The sequence below is a fragment of the Camelus ferus genome, chromosome 7 (genome assembly GCF_009834535.1).
Source record: "Camelus ferus isolate YT-003-E chromosome 7, BCGSAC_Cfer_1.0, whole genome shotgun sequence".
Taxonomy (NCBI): domain Eukaryota; kingdom Metazoa; phylum Chordata; class Mammalia; order Artiodactyla; family Camelidae; genus Camelus; species Camelus ferus.
Window position 1 is genome coordinate 2,009,277 of NC_045702.1, and position 12,042 is coordinate 2,021,318.

Sequence of the window (12,042 nt, forward strand, 5' to 3'; positions counted from 1 at the left end):
TCTTCAGACTGTGGAACAATAGGTGTCTGTTGTTTTAAGCCACTAGTTATGGTCAGGCGAGGGCCCACTTGCTTCCCTACTCAGTGAGGAAGGGGGAGAGGATCCCTTAGACTTTTGGAGCCACGCCTGGAACTGGAGGCCACCAAATTTCTTTCTCAGAGGAAAACACACATATATGTAAGTCCATGGGTGGTTTGGTGGCTTCGATAGCTTTCAGCTCATCTTTCTGCTCAGGGTCCGTATGGTTTCCATCCTCAGGCTACCTCATGGTAAAAGGTGGCTGCCAGGATGCCAGACATTGTATTTGTGTTGCAAGCCGAAAGGCAGAACATTTTGAGGGTGGTGCCTCTGGCTGAGTCAGTTTCCTATAAGCATCTTTCTAGAAGTTTCACTCAACATTTCTACTTAAATCTCATTGGATTTGCTTGTTGAGCTAACCCCGGCTCCAAAGGAGGCTGGGAAATGTAGAGCTGCTAGCAGGTGGCTGCATGTCTTGTCAAAATTAGGGGCTGTTGGAAGAAGAGGAGAACAGAGTTTAGGAGGCACCAGCAACCTGAGCTTCGACAACAAAACCACTGTTACCTTCATGGGAAGTGGAATGAGCTGTTTTTCTGGATGTCAGCTTAATCTGACTTAGCTTCCTCCTCCCTCGGTAAACTGACTTAACTTTTAACTGATTTAACCATTATCAGTCGGTACATCAGTGAAAATAACTCATGTAGTAATTCTTGAGTAGGTCGGAACGGCCAGGATGCTCTGGCTATTAGCAGAGTCAAACGGCCCTGTTCCTCGGTGGGGTCTTCCTTCCTGGGGAGCTGGCAGTGTGAACATTCTAGAATCGCTGACTGCTGAACCCATCCAAGCCTGAGTTATAAAACATTATTTAAAACCTCCTTGGCATGTTCTTCAATAAAATCAATTAATTCTAAACATTACAAAATACTCTTTGGGGGGGTCCAGTTTTAATTACTTTTCTTCCTTTTTAACTTGCTCTCCATGAGCTTGAAGTTTCAGAAGATATGGATTTTGTTAGTTCTTTTTTAAGGTAAAATTAATACATTTTGTGTGGATACAGTTAAAGAGGAAAGTAGACAGCGAGCAGTGGAAGCCCTGCCCTGGCTCGGCTCCCTGGCCCTGCGTGGCCGCTGCTGGCCGTTTCCCGCAGCCCGCGGGTGAGCGCGTGCACGTGGGCGCGCCGTCTTCTCTTCAGGCGGCGCTCTGCAGCTTGCCCCTTTTGGTCTGTGAGGCACCTTGGCTGTCTTCTCATGGCAGTTCACACAGGTTGGCCTCACCCGTCCAGATGGTCCCAAGATATCCCAGCACCTGCCTGTGTCCTGGAGGATGTAACAGGTACCCAGGAGGACACCTGTGTCTGATAGTCCGTGGTTGCGCCCGGCGCTGCAGTGACCAGCCACGTACACAACCTGAGCCTGTTTGTGTCAACTTGTCTGTAGGTTAAATTCTCTTTTTTAAAATTTTTAATGCAAGTATGGTTGATTTACAATGTTGTGTTTCTGGTGTACAGTATAGTGAGTCAGTTATACATACATATTCTTTTTCATATTCTTTTTTCATTATAGGCCATTATAAGGTATTTTTATAAAATATTTTAATTGAAGTACAGTTTCCAGTGTATCAGTTTCCAGTGTACAGCATCGTGTTTCAGTCATACGTATACACACATATATTCCTTTTCAGATTCCTTTTCATTATAGGCGACTACAAGATATGAATATAGTTCCCTGTGCTCTACGGTGTAAACTTGTCATTTATTTTCTATACAGTAGTTAGTACCTACAAATCTTGGACTCCCCATTTACCCCCTCATCCACCTCCTTGGTAACCATGTTTGTTTCCTGTGTCTGTGAGTCTGTTTCTGTTTTGTAAATAAGTTCATTTGTGTCATTTTTTTAAGATTCCACATATAAATGATATTATGATATCATGGTACTTTTCTTTCTCTTCTTGGCTTACTTCACTTAGAATGACGATCTCCAGGTCTGTCCATGTTGCAGCAAATGGCATTATTTTAATCTTTTTTATGGCTGAGTAGTATTCCATTGTATAAATACACCACAGCTTCTTTATCCAGTCATCTGTCAACATTGTAAGGCATTGAATGTCATTCCCTGTGCTACACAGTAGGACCTGGTTGTTAGGGTAAATTCTTACTGGTGAAAATGTTGGGTCAAATGTTACATGTGCTTTAGATTTTATAAATAATGTTAAAGTTCTCTCTAAAGGTAGTTTGTACATAAACTATTATATTCCACCCCAGCACACGAGAGTTTACCCCACATTCTTAACAATGCCGCGTACTGCTCATTTTTAACCTTCTGTCAATCTGATCAGTAAAAATTTGCCTGAGAAAATGTAGTTGACCATCTGTAGGCAAATAGACAAGGAACATGAATAATCAGAAAAAAATGCAAATAGCCCTGTGCTCAGACTCCTAAGATCAAGATGGACTCGCATGTCCATCGGGTGTAATTCCTTGCTATGTGAACTCACGGCCAACGTCCCTGACGGCGGCTTGTCTGGCCTGCACTGCACGTCTCCAAAGACGGTGGTGTCTCTGGGTCCAGTCTGTTGTTGACTAAATTTAACGATTACAGGGTTATTGCTTATTTTGAACAACAACAATAAACAACATATGCATCACACAGCTTCAACATCTTTCATAAATGTCTTTTAATTTTAAAAGAGATTTGGCTTACGGGTTGCATCTTTCCCCACTTTTTGAGTAGCTTGATTTGTGTTTGTCAAAGCTAGAAAGAACATTGCCCTGGAAGCACATCACAGCTCGAGGCCGACGCGGAGCTTATAGACAAGCACAGCAACCTGGGGGACGAGAAAAACGAGCTCAAGGAGCGTTTTACATAAATTTGCTGATGATCGCTCCCAAATGAATTATTAAGGGGAACTTAAGGATGATCCAAAAAAGTCTTCATTTTTTGAGGTGCCTGTAATGAGAGTAAAATATGCTTTCTGTAAATCGAAATCAACAGTAAATATGTATAGCCGGGCTAGGCCCTGTGTGAAACAGGTCCAGGAGAGAGAAAGGGATGGGATGTGACTTCTGGGAACGCCGGCTCCACTCCCCCGCCGTCCATAGTCGGCGAGAGTATTGCTTTTGCGAGTGGTTTCTCCCGAGAGATGCCCCGGAGAGTTCGCAAGCGGGGAGGGTATGAGGACCAGCCCCAGGACCCATCCTGCTGGGAGGGAGGCTGAGCCCACGGGAGCTCTGAGGCTGGAATGGTCCTTTGGAGCTGGTACCAACTGGGGCCCGGGGCGGGGCCTTTGTGTCCCAGGGCAGCCGACCACGGATGCAGGCTGGGTGGGGAGGGGGCGTGGCCTTGGGTGAAGCAGTCCCTGGAAACTCCCCATTGGCTGAGGAAGCAAGTCTTCCCACCCTAGCTGGTCTGGGCGTTGCCACCACGTCCTGGATGGGATGGTGGGCACCAGGAGGAGGGACGCAAGGGAGCAGACACTGCGCTTAAAAGCCCTTCCCTTGGGGGGAGGGTAGAGCCAGTGGTAGAGGGCGTGCCTAGCATGCACGAGGTCCTGGGTTCAACCCCAGGACCTCCGTTAAATAAATAGATAAATGCAACTAATTCCCTCTCCCATAAAAACAATACCAAAAAATTTGTTTAAATCCCTTCCTTGTCCACGGACTGTAAGTCATCTGGGAAAATCTGCTCTGGGAGCGGCATGTACGTGTATGTGCAGAAGAAGCGCTAGCGGACGGGCACCCACGCGCCACAGAGGCTGGGGGCCGCCGCCGGGGGCGCCGTCCCGACTCAGCCGGGCTGGGTTCACACGCCAGCTTCGCCACCGCTAGCCGAGCGACCTTGGCAGCCCACGTAACCTCTCTGAGACTCACCCTCCTTAACTGGAAGGCGGAATGGGGGCCTCCCCTCGCGGGGTCGTGGTGAGGACGGGTGAGTTAGTGCACGTGCGCTCTCAGCCCAGAGCCTGACCCCGGGACACCCGCCCCTCCCTTCCTCCCCAAGGCTTTTTCAGTGAAGGTGTCGGTTCCGACTAGTCCCATCGGAATCTGGGCGGAGATGTGCCTGGAGAAGGGCTTGCTTCCTCGACAGGCTGACTCACCTCTCCAGGTGGTCCTCTCCTCGGACACCACGTTCCGTAAGCTGCAGAACGGCCCTGGAAAGATGGGAGCACCAGCCCCTCTGCAGGTCTCCCGACAGGGACCCCACCTCCCCTCTTCCCCGTGACAATACATGGGCGTTGGTTTAGGGTTGATGGAGACCCCTGTAGTCCCAGAAGGCCCGGTCCCCAGCGTCCCCCACAGGCAAACCCTGGCCAGTCCAAGTCGGGGCTTCTCAGCCAGCACCGTTGTCATTCGGGGCCTGCCACGCCTCTGTCGTGGGGCTGTCCTGTGTGGTGTAGGGCGTTGGTACCACCCCCTGCCTCGACCCGCGAGATGCCAACGGCACCCGTCCCCCAGATGCAACCACCAAAAATGTCTCCACACGTTGTCTGCTGCCCGTGGCTGAGAACCAAGCCCAAGGTGGTCCTGGTCCTCCTGCTGCCAGATCCACGCTCTCTGGTTCTGTGGGCACTCGAGGGGGCGACGGGGAGCGAACTCGGGGAGGCTGCAAGGGTGTGTAGTCTTTCTAGCAGAAAGGAGCCTTGTTGGGAGAACCCCCCTCCTGCTCCTCCTTCCAACTGAGGTGCTTGCGTCAGGGAAGGAGCCCGGTCCCCGGAGCGGCTCCCTGCAGCCGGCAGCGGCAGCGGAGGTCGTGGGACTCAGGACGCTGTGCACCTGACGCACTGAGCCAGGGGCCCACCGCGGACACGCCTGCCTCCTTTCCTCTGACGGGTAGTCGCCACTGTCAGTGTTTCATCCGCTGCGATCAGGGCGTCCCATCCTGGCAGCCCGAGTCATCCTTAACACAGAGAGCTTCCTGGACATTCATCCTGGAAGTGCTGGCTCATCAGATCCTCTGAGCTCCAGGACAGGCCCCGTCTGCTTTCTAAACCAAACACGGTTTTATGGGTGGTTTCGTTCTATCACCAACTTTATCTTCTAAGGCTGAAAAGCTCTGTTTTCAAAAACGACGTTAGGTTTCCTCTGAAGGGGCGAGACGTAACTGGCTATGGTCCGCGTCTTCGCCTGTGCCCTGGCCGTGTGCCTGTTTGACCCCTGCGATGCGCGCGTGTGGGTGTGAGGTGGGACCTGTTGTCAGACGTGAGGGACCGTGCTCCCGGCCTTGTGGGGCTTTCATAGGCGCCTGCTCTGCCTGGCCCTGCGTGAGCTTCTGTCACTGAGCTCTCTGCCTGCTGTCTGCCTTTTCCTCTGATTGTGGCTGGAATCCATGGCTGGAAGGACCACACAGATCAGTGGACTCACTCTCCGTGCTGAGCAGAGAGGGAAGCTGACCCAGGGGGTCGGGCCCCTCCACTGCGTGAGTGGCAGGGCTGGGAGCCGGCTTCCCTCTGGACCTTGGCATCTCTCCCCGTTGTGACTGCTCTCAGATTCCTCGCTCCCGCCCAGGTCTCTCCGCCCGCACCTCACGTCCTGAATCGTCCATGCAGCCACGTCACCCGGTCCTCCAAGTGCTGTCCCAGGGCCGTGGTGGACATGCAGAAACCCCGCTGTCGGCCTGCCCATGAAGACCCCTGGGGACCGGACCCCTCCGGTCAGCTGTCACCGTGATCGAAGGCCAGCACGCACCCCTGGGGGCTCTCTCCTCCTTGGCGGGCCTCTGACGGGGACGCGGTGGGACAAACCGGAGACTGGCAGAATGCGCTCCTTGCGGTGCCTGTGCGTGTGGTTTGCCTGCCCCGCGCTTTCGCCTTCAGCCTGTGACCGCCCTCACGGTGCAGGTGCACAGCGAACGGGGCAGCTGGTTCTCACGCACGGTGAGGGAGGGTGTACGCCTCAGGTAGGTCGGCGGCCAGGCCCTGGGTGCCAGCGCAGGGCTGGTCACCCGGTCCAGGTCTGTTCTCACAGTGACCTGAACCACGGCAAGGATTCCTGGTCTCTCCTCCCCCAACACAGGTGAGCGTTAACCTGACCGGCCGGCTGCTGTCTGTACCCTGTACCCAGCACCTTATTTTGGGAGGTTGGTGATTTCCGGTCTCCAGATCACATCCCGCCTGTGGAAGTGGCCAGGAGCCCCTCATGCTGCACCCCGTCCTCACGTGGACGTGCCCGTAGTCTCTGAGTAGCTGGCTAAGTGCCGAGTGGAACGGGGATGCGCAGAAACGCACATGAGTATCAGTCACTTCTGTTGTGACCCTCGCTCTGGTGGACGACGTCCTGACAAACCCGCACAGCCCACGTCTCCTGCCCCAGGACCGGCCTGGGTCTGGAGCCCAGAGCAAGCTGAGAATGGATGTCTTAGTTCAGGAAGCTTCCAAACACCCCTTCTGTAGGCTGAGCGTTCGCTAATGATTACTGAACTTTCATCATAAAATGAAAACCTGATTGGAAGGTAATGGAAAACAGGTTGCTCTTCTAATTTTTAGAATTAGAGCATAGTTAATGTGCAGCACTGTCTGAGTTACAGGTGCACAGCCTAGCGATCCACAGTGTTGAGAGGCCGCGCGCCACGTCTCATGATCGTGAAGCGCTGCCGGTGTCCCCGCGCTGTCCAGGGTGTCCTTGTAGCTTCTTTGGCACGTGATGGTTTTTGCCTCTCAGTCCCGGACCTCAAGGGGTGCAGGTGGGTGGTCCCGCAGGCTCAGGGTGGGCAGCAGGTGGTTCCTTGGGGACTGGACCGTCTGTCTCCCTCACATCACTGAGTCAGCGCCCCTGATGGACTCCTGGTTTCTCTGCACCTCTCTCCTCCAAGTCTCTGGATGATGGCTCTATTTAAATGCCACTGTGCTCGTCATTAGTGACACACTCGCTCCTGAATTCCAAACCTGGCCTTTCTTTCTACTGGACACATCGCACACACGTCCCACTGGATCTCAAATATCCTGAACCACTGTCTTCCTCCCACGTCCTTCAGGACCGCCTGGGTCTCTACCCCAGCTCACGACGTCATGCAGTTCGCCCCAGGAGAGTTCTCCCTCTCCTCCACGTCCCGCAGGAGCCTGTGGGTTCGGCCTGGAGACTCCTCTGGGGTCCGTTTCTCCGTCCCTGTGTCCACTGCCCACTCTGGGTGCCGGGGCATTTCAGCAGCGTTCCAGCGCGCCTCTCTCTCTACAGAAGGCCCCCATTAATTTACCCATCACTCAGATAAGAGAGGTGTCCCTTAAGGATATAAGCTGACTGTGCCCCTGAGGATGGAAAGCCTCTGAAGGACTCTGTCTGACTTCACAACCCCGACTCTGGTGAGGGGAGCCTGTGGACCGGCCTCGGTTGGCCTCGCTCGCTGGGCTCGAGGGCCCGGCTCTGGCGTCACTGTGCCGGCCGTTCTCCGGGACCTGGTCTCCTCGGTGCCCTTAGAAGGTGACTCCTTCCCCACATGCCCCCTTCCTTCAACACGACGCGATTTGCCCTTTTCTAAGATCTCATCAGATCTCATAGCCCCAACGTCTGTTTGCTTGTTTTCCTGATTTGTTTTTCTGTCTTGAAATCCTATGCACGAGACCAGTATTTGCCCAGCCACCTGGAGAAACACAGGCCCAAGGGCAGCCCCCCCCGCCCTGCCCCAGCCGACCGTGGTCGACCAGCCCGGACCCGGCCCTGGCTCGTCTGCGCTTGCTGAGTGGCGATGACAGCCACGGGGCTAGTTTTCTGTGTGTGACACGATCTTGGACACTTTGCTTTTTGAGTTCTTGAACCTACTTTGTAGAGTTTTTTTCTCTTTTCCTGCTGGTAATCTGTTGGTAGATAATCTATTTTATGCTCACCGCTAGCCCTGCTTTCTTCTTTCCTGATTCGTTGTGATTCTGTTGTCACGCAGGAAACAGGACAACAAAGCTTGTTTTATTTCTCAGTAAAATGAAATTATGGAGGGTCTGAATGAAGCCCGTGAAAGCATCCCTTACAGTCAAGTGTGAATGTGGTGCGGAAAATTTGCTTGCCCAGATGCTGTCTTCTCTGACCTCGGCGCTCCCAGCGACCTTAGATAGTTGAGGTTTCTGGATGATGGTCTAGATAAATGGGGGATTAGTATAGAGAATGTGTCTTTAAAACTTTCAAGTTGGTGTCCTGCCGTGTTAAGGTTACAAGGGAGTCCTGGCAGCCTTCAGGACGTGGGGAACGCGAAAGGGTAAATAAAAAGCAGAAATAGGAGTTTAATATTCTAAATTAACCTTAAAGTTGGTCAGTCCATGGAAATGACTATTAATGAAAATAACAGAAGGACTGCCTATGAATATTTGTAATTGAATTTATGGTGACATTGGGGAAGTCTAGTTATTGAACTAATGACACATGCAATTTCGTTAACGTATTGTTTTCAGCGGTGTGGTTCCCAGATGACTTCTCCCACCCCCTCTAGAAGATTCTGTATTCCTGTGACATGTGCAGGTAGGGTGACCCGCCCATCCCACTGGGCCAGTGGCGTGTGGGTTTGGCCATCTTGCTCTTGCCCCAGGTCATGAGAACCACATGTCCCTGGAGGGGCTCCCCCTCAGGTTGGGTCCCGGAATGAAAAGGCGAATAAAAAAGCCACAGCAGCCAACACATAACCTAAGTAAGAAACAAATGTTCATTGCAACAAGCCACTGAGATCTGGGGATTGCTTGTTACTGTGGCAAGGCTGATGAATACAAGCACCAAGGAATATTTATTTAGCTACCTATTTTATGAGCTGTGGTCTAGCTGAATCTCTAAGCATCTGGACGACTTCTGGTACATGAGTATTAGAGGAAGAGTTGGAGCCGTCAATTTATTTTGAGTTTCCCAAATGAATCAATTTTCATTATATGATACTTCTCAAAAGTACCATAAGGCCCGAATTAAGCAGCACCCTGGGGACAGTCTAATCTTATGACTGCTGTGTTCTTTCCATAGAAACTCAACAGATTGTCCCTTCGCCTCTCTTAAGAGTCTTCAAAGACACAGCGCCTCACGCAGCCATGCAGTCATTTCATCCAGGGACAGCCTCAATCTGCAGAAAGTTCTGTGTTGAGAGGAGCAGTTTTTCTCAGTCCTAAGAGTGTGGACGTGGGTGCAGACAGGCCCAGTGTGTCATCTCCCGCCGTGGTGTAACAGGTCGCCACAGCCCTTGGTTCTGAAAACAGCACACATCCTTTATCACCCCATTTCTGTGGGTCTGGAGTCTGGGCACAGCTCAGCGGCACTCGAGAGTTTGCACCAGGGCAGGGGTCCCCTCTGAGGCCAGGGGTCTTGCCCAAGCTCATGTGATTGGTGGCAGAATTCACTTTCTCAGGGCTGTGGCAATCATGGCAGCTTGCTTCTTAAGACCAGTAGGAGGATCCCTGACATTCTCACGTCTCATCATCAGGGAAGACCGGGGCTCACTGGCTTAGGTCAGGCCCACCCGGGACAGGTTCCCTCGGGATGGACTCAAAGCCAGCTGGATCAGGACTGAATGGTATCTGCCGTCTCCCGCCTCCTTTGCCACAGGACAGACCTGCTCTTGGGAGTGACACCCTGGATACTCCCAGGCGTCCCTTTGGAGGACGAGAGCGGGCCACGTGGGGTGTGTGCACTGCGGCAGGAGTGGTGGGCCGTCTTAGAATTCTCCCAGTGCCGCGCTGGGCTCAGGACCGGCTGCTGGACGCACCGGGGCCGCAAGCCAGTGTGGGTTTACTCACCTGCTTCTCCGCACCTTCATTGCTAAAGCAGAGGTGGTGGTGACAGGACCTTGTATTACTGCGTTGCATCAGTGCCTTCTCTGTAGCCCCCAGGAGCTGCCCTTCCCCGAGTCAGACATTCACATCCCCGAAGTCACCCTCCTGTTCTCCGGAAGGTGTTTCTCGGGGCCACACACCCCGGACCCATCAGGCGTTCTTTGTGGGCCTGTTTGGTGTTCTCTCAGCTGAACACGAGGTGTGGGCTGTGACGCACTCACACGTGGGTTCTCAGTGGTGGGGGTCAAGGTGCAGGAGCCATCATGCCAGGCTTTTGCGGGGGGTGGGGGATTAGGCTGTGGTCCCTAAACCTCCAGGTGTGTGTGTCGCATGGACTGCTGAGTGATATCCCGGTGTCAGTCAGACAACCAGTAGACCGCTCTGGCTGTGATGTCCCGGATGATGAGCGCGCGTTCCTGGCATGCACGGTGCTGCACCACCACCCACTGAACAGAAGGAGCCCTTCAGAACTCAGCTGCAGGGCGTGGGGTGGGGGCGCTGTGCACCGCAGGCTGAGGGGAGGGAGGGGGCTGTGCACCTCAGGCTGGGGTGGGGGGCAGGCTGGCGGTTTCCTTCCTTCTCCGAGCTCACTCGGCGCCCTCGGCTTACCGCAGGGAAGAGACGCGTGCTCTGAGCCCTGATAATCTTACATTAATTTGATTTTTCCAAGACCTTACGGAACACTGGCTATATTTAGTTCCCCAAGCCCTCCAGGAAAGTGATGGATGTTAACGGTTTAATCTTTCAGGGAAGGGAAGTGGTCCTCAGCCACATCAGATGATGCGGACATTTCTTCTTTGGGGGCCGAGGGTGCAGGGTGGCCGTGCTCCGTGTCAGTTGGGCTCTCTTGCAGGGTTCTGGATGTGCCGCTACCTAGAGGAATAGTGTTACCCGCCCTGTGCGAAGGCAGAAGCTGTGGTTGCCATGGCAATAGCCAATCTGAGGAAGCTGTGACCTAAATCGTGGCTGAGAGAAACAGTCCCTTGTCAGTATCACCGCAGCGAGGGCGCCGCGGGTTGGGCGTGCAGCACGCATCACCTAGAATGAACTCTTTCCCCTCAGGAAAAGCCGAACTGCGGTTTTCTCACTGCAGGAACTTCTAGGGAACACAGGTAACACTGTGCTGCCGCAGGACCAAAGAGTGGGGAGGGGTGGGCCAGCGCGTCCTCGGTGCACCGAGGACCGGCATTGCATGGACGGTTGTGGGGGGAACCCCGCCTCTTCCCTGCACAATGTCTGCTGGCCCCCGGGCCCGGCTTCCAGGACAGCCCCTACGGGACAGTCGTCAGGAAGCTGGTGTCCTTCCTCATCAGGTGTGTCCACTAGGACCTCACACACCGCACACACGGTGAGAGACCGGCGCCTCTGAAGAGCCCAGCCGCACTCGGGGATGGAGGGCTGATTCCGACCAGCTCCATTGGAGCCTCAGTGGAAGGAGGAGCGTGATGGTGGCCTCAGCAGGGGTGAGGGGCGAGTGGGAGGCTGGACGAGCCTATCCTGCCTGGTCTGTGTGCCTGTCGAGCCCGGTGGCCCCTCTGTGGTGGTCCCTGTCCCACAGTCACAGTTGGCATGAAGCAAGTCCCCTCCTCCGGTGGTCGTGGAGACGTTCGGATGTGCGAGCTGAAGTCACAGCAGCTCCATGTGATGTCCAGTGTCCCAAGTGTCCCCCATGCCCCGGACATCCCGTGGGAAAGGCTGAGTGTCGGGGGACAGTTAAGAACCCTCGGGCTTCGGGGGAGCTGGTGAGGTCTGGCTGCTGCGGGGCTGACTCGCCAGGGAGCGGCTGCCAGGGCCGCCTGTCTCCTAGGCAACCAGGGATGCGGGCTCTGGCCTCGTAGGGCTTCTGGGCAGCACTGGGGTGCGCCTGCCTGTCCCCCGCTGTTTCGGGTTTGCTGTAAAAACAGGATCACTGTCTCCACTGATCTTATCATTAACTTTCCATTTTGTTTTATCTTTAACCTGGCGAGTTTGAGGCAGGTGCTCTCTCTGCCAAGCTGGCTCCATCCTCGCCCTCCCCCGCTTGCCCCTGCCTGGTGCTCCCCAGGAAGCTGGAGACCGGCTCAGAATGCCAGGCTGAGCGTCTTCCCTGCAGAGGAGCAGAGAGGTCTGTGGACCGGAAAGCACTTGCCACGCGTGGGGTTGTCCTCACCTCCCCGCCTCCCAGCCTGTGCGCACCTGGGGCATCCTACCCCTCAGGACATGACGGGACAGGAGCTGCCACGTTGATAATGGTTTCCTCTGTCACTCCTGGTGAGGAAATAGCGCGTTATCGTGGACTCTGAAACACTCAGAGTAAGAACT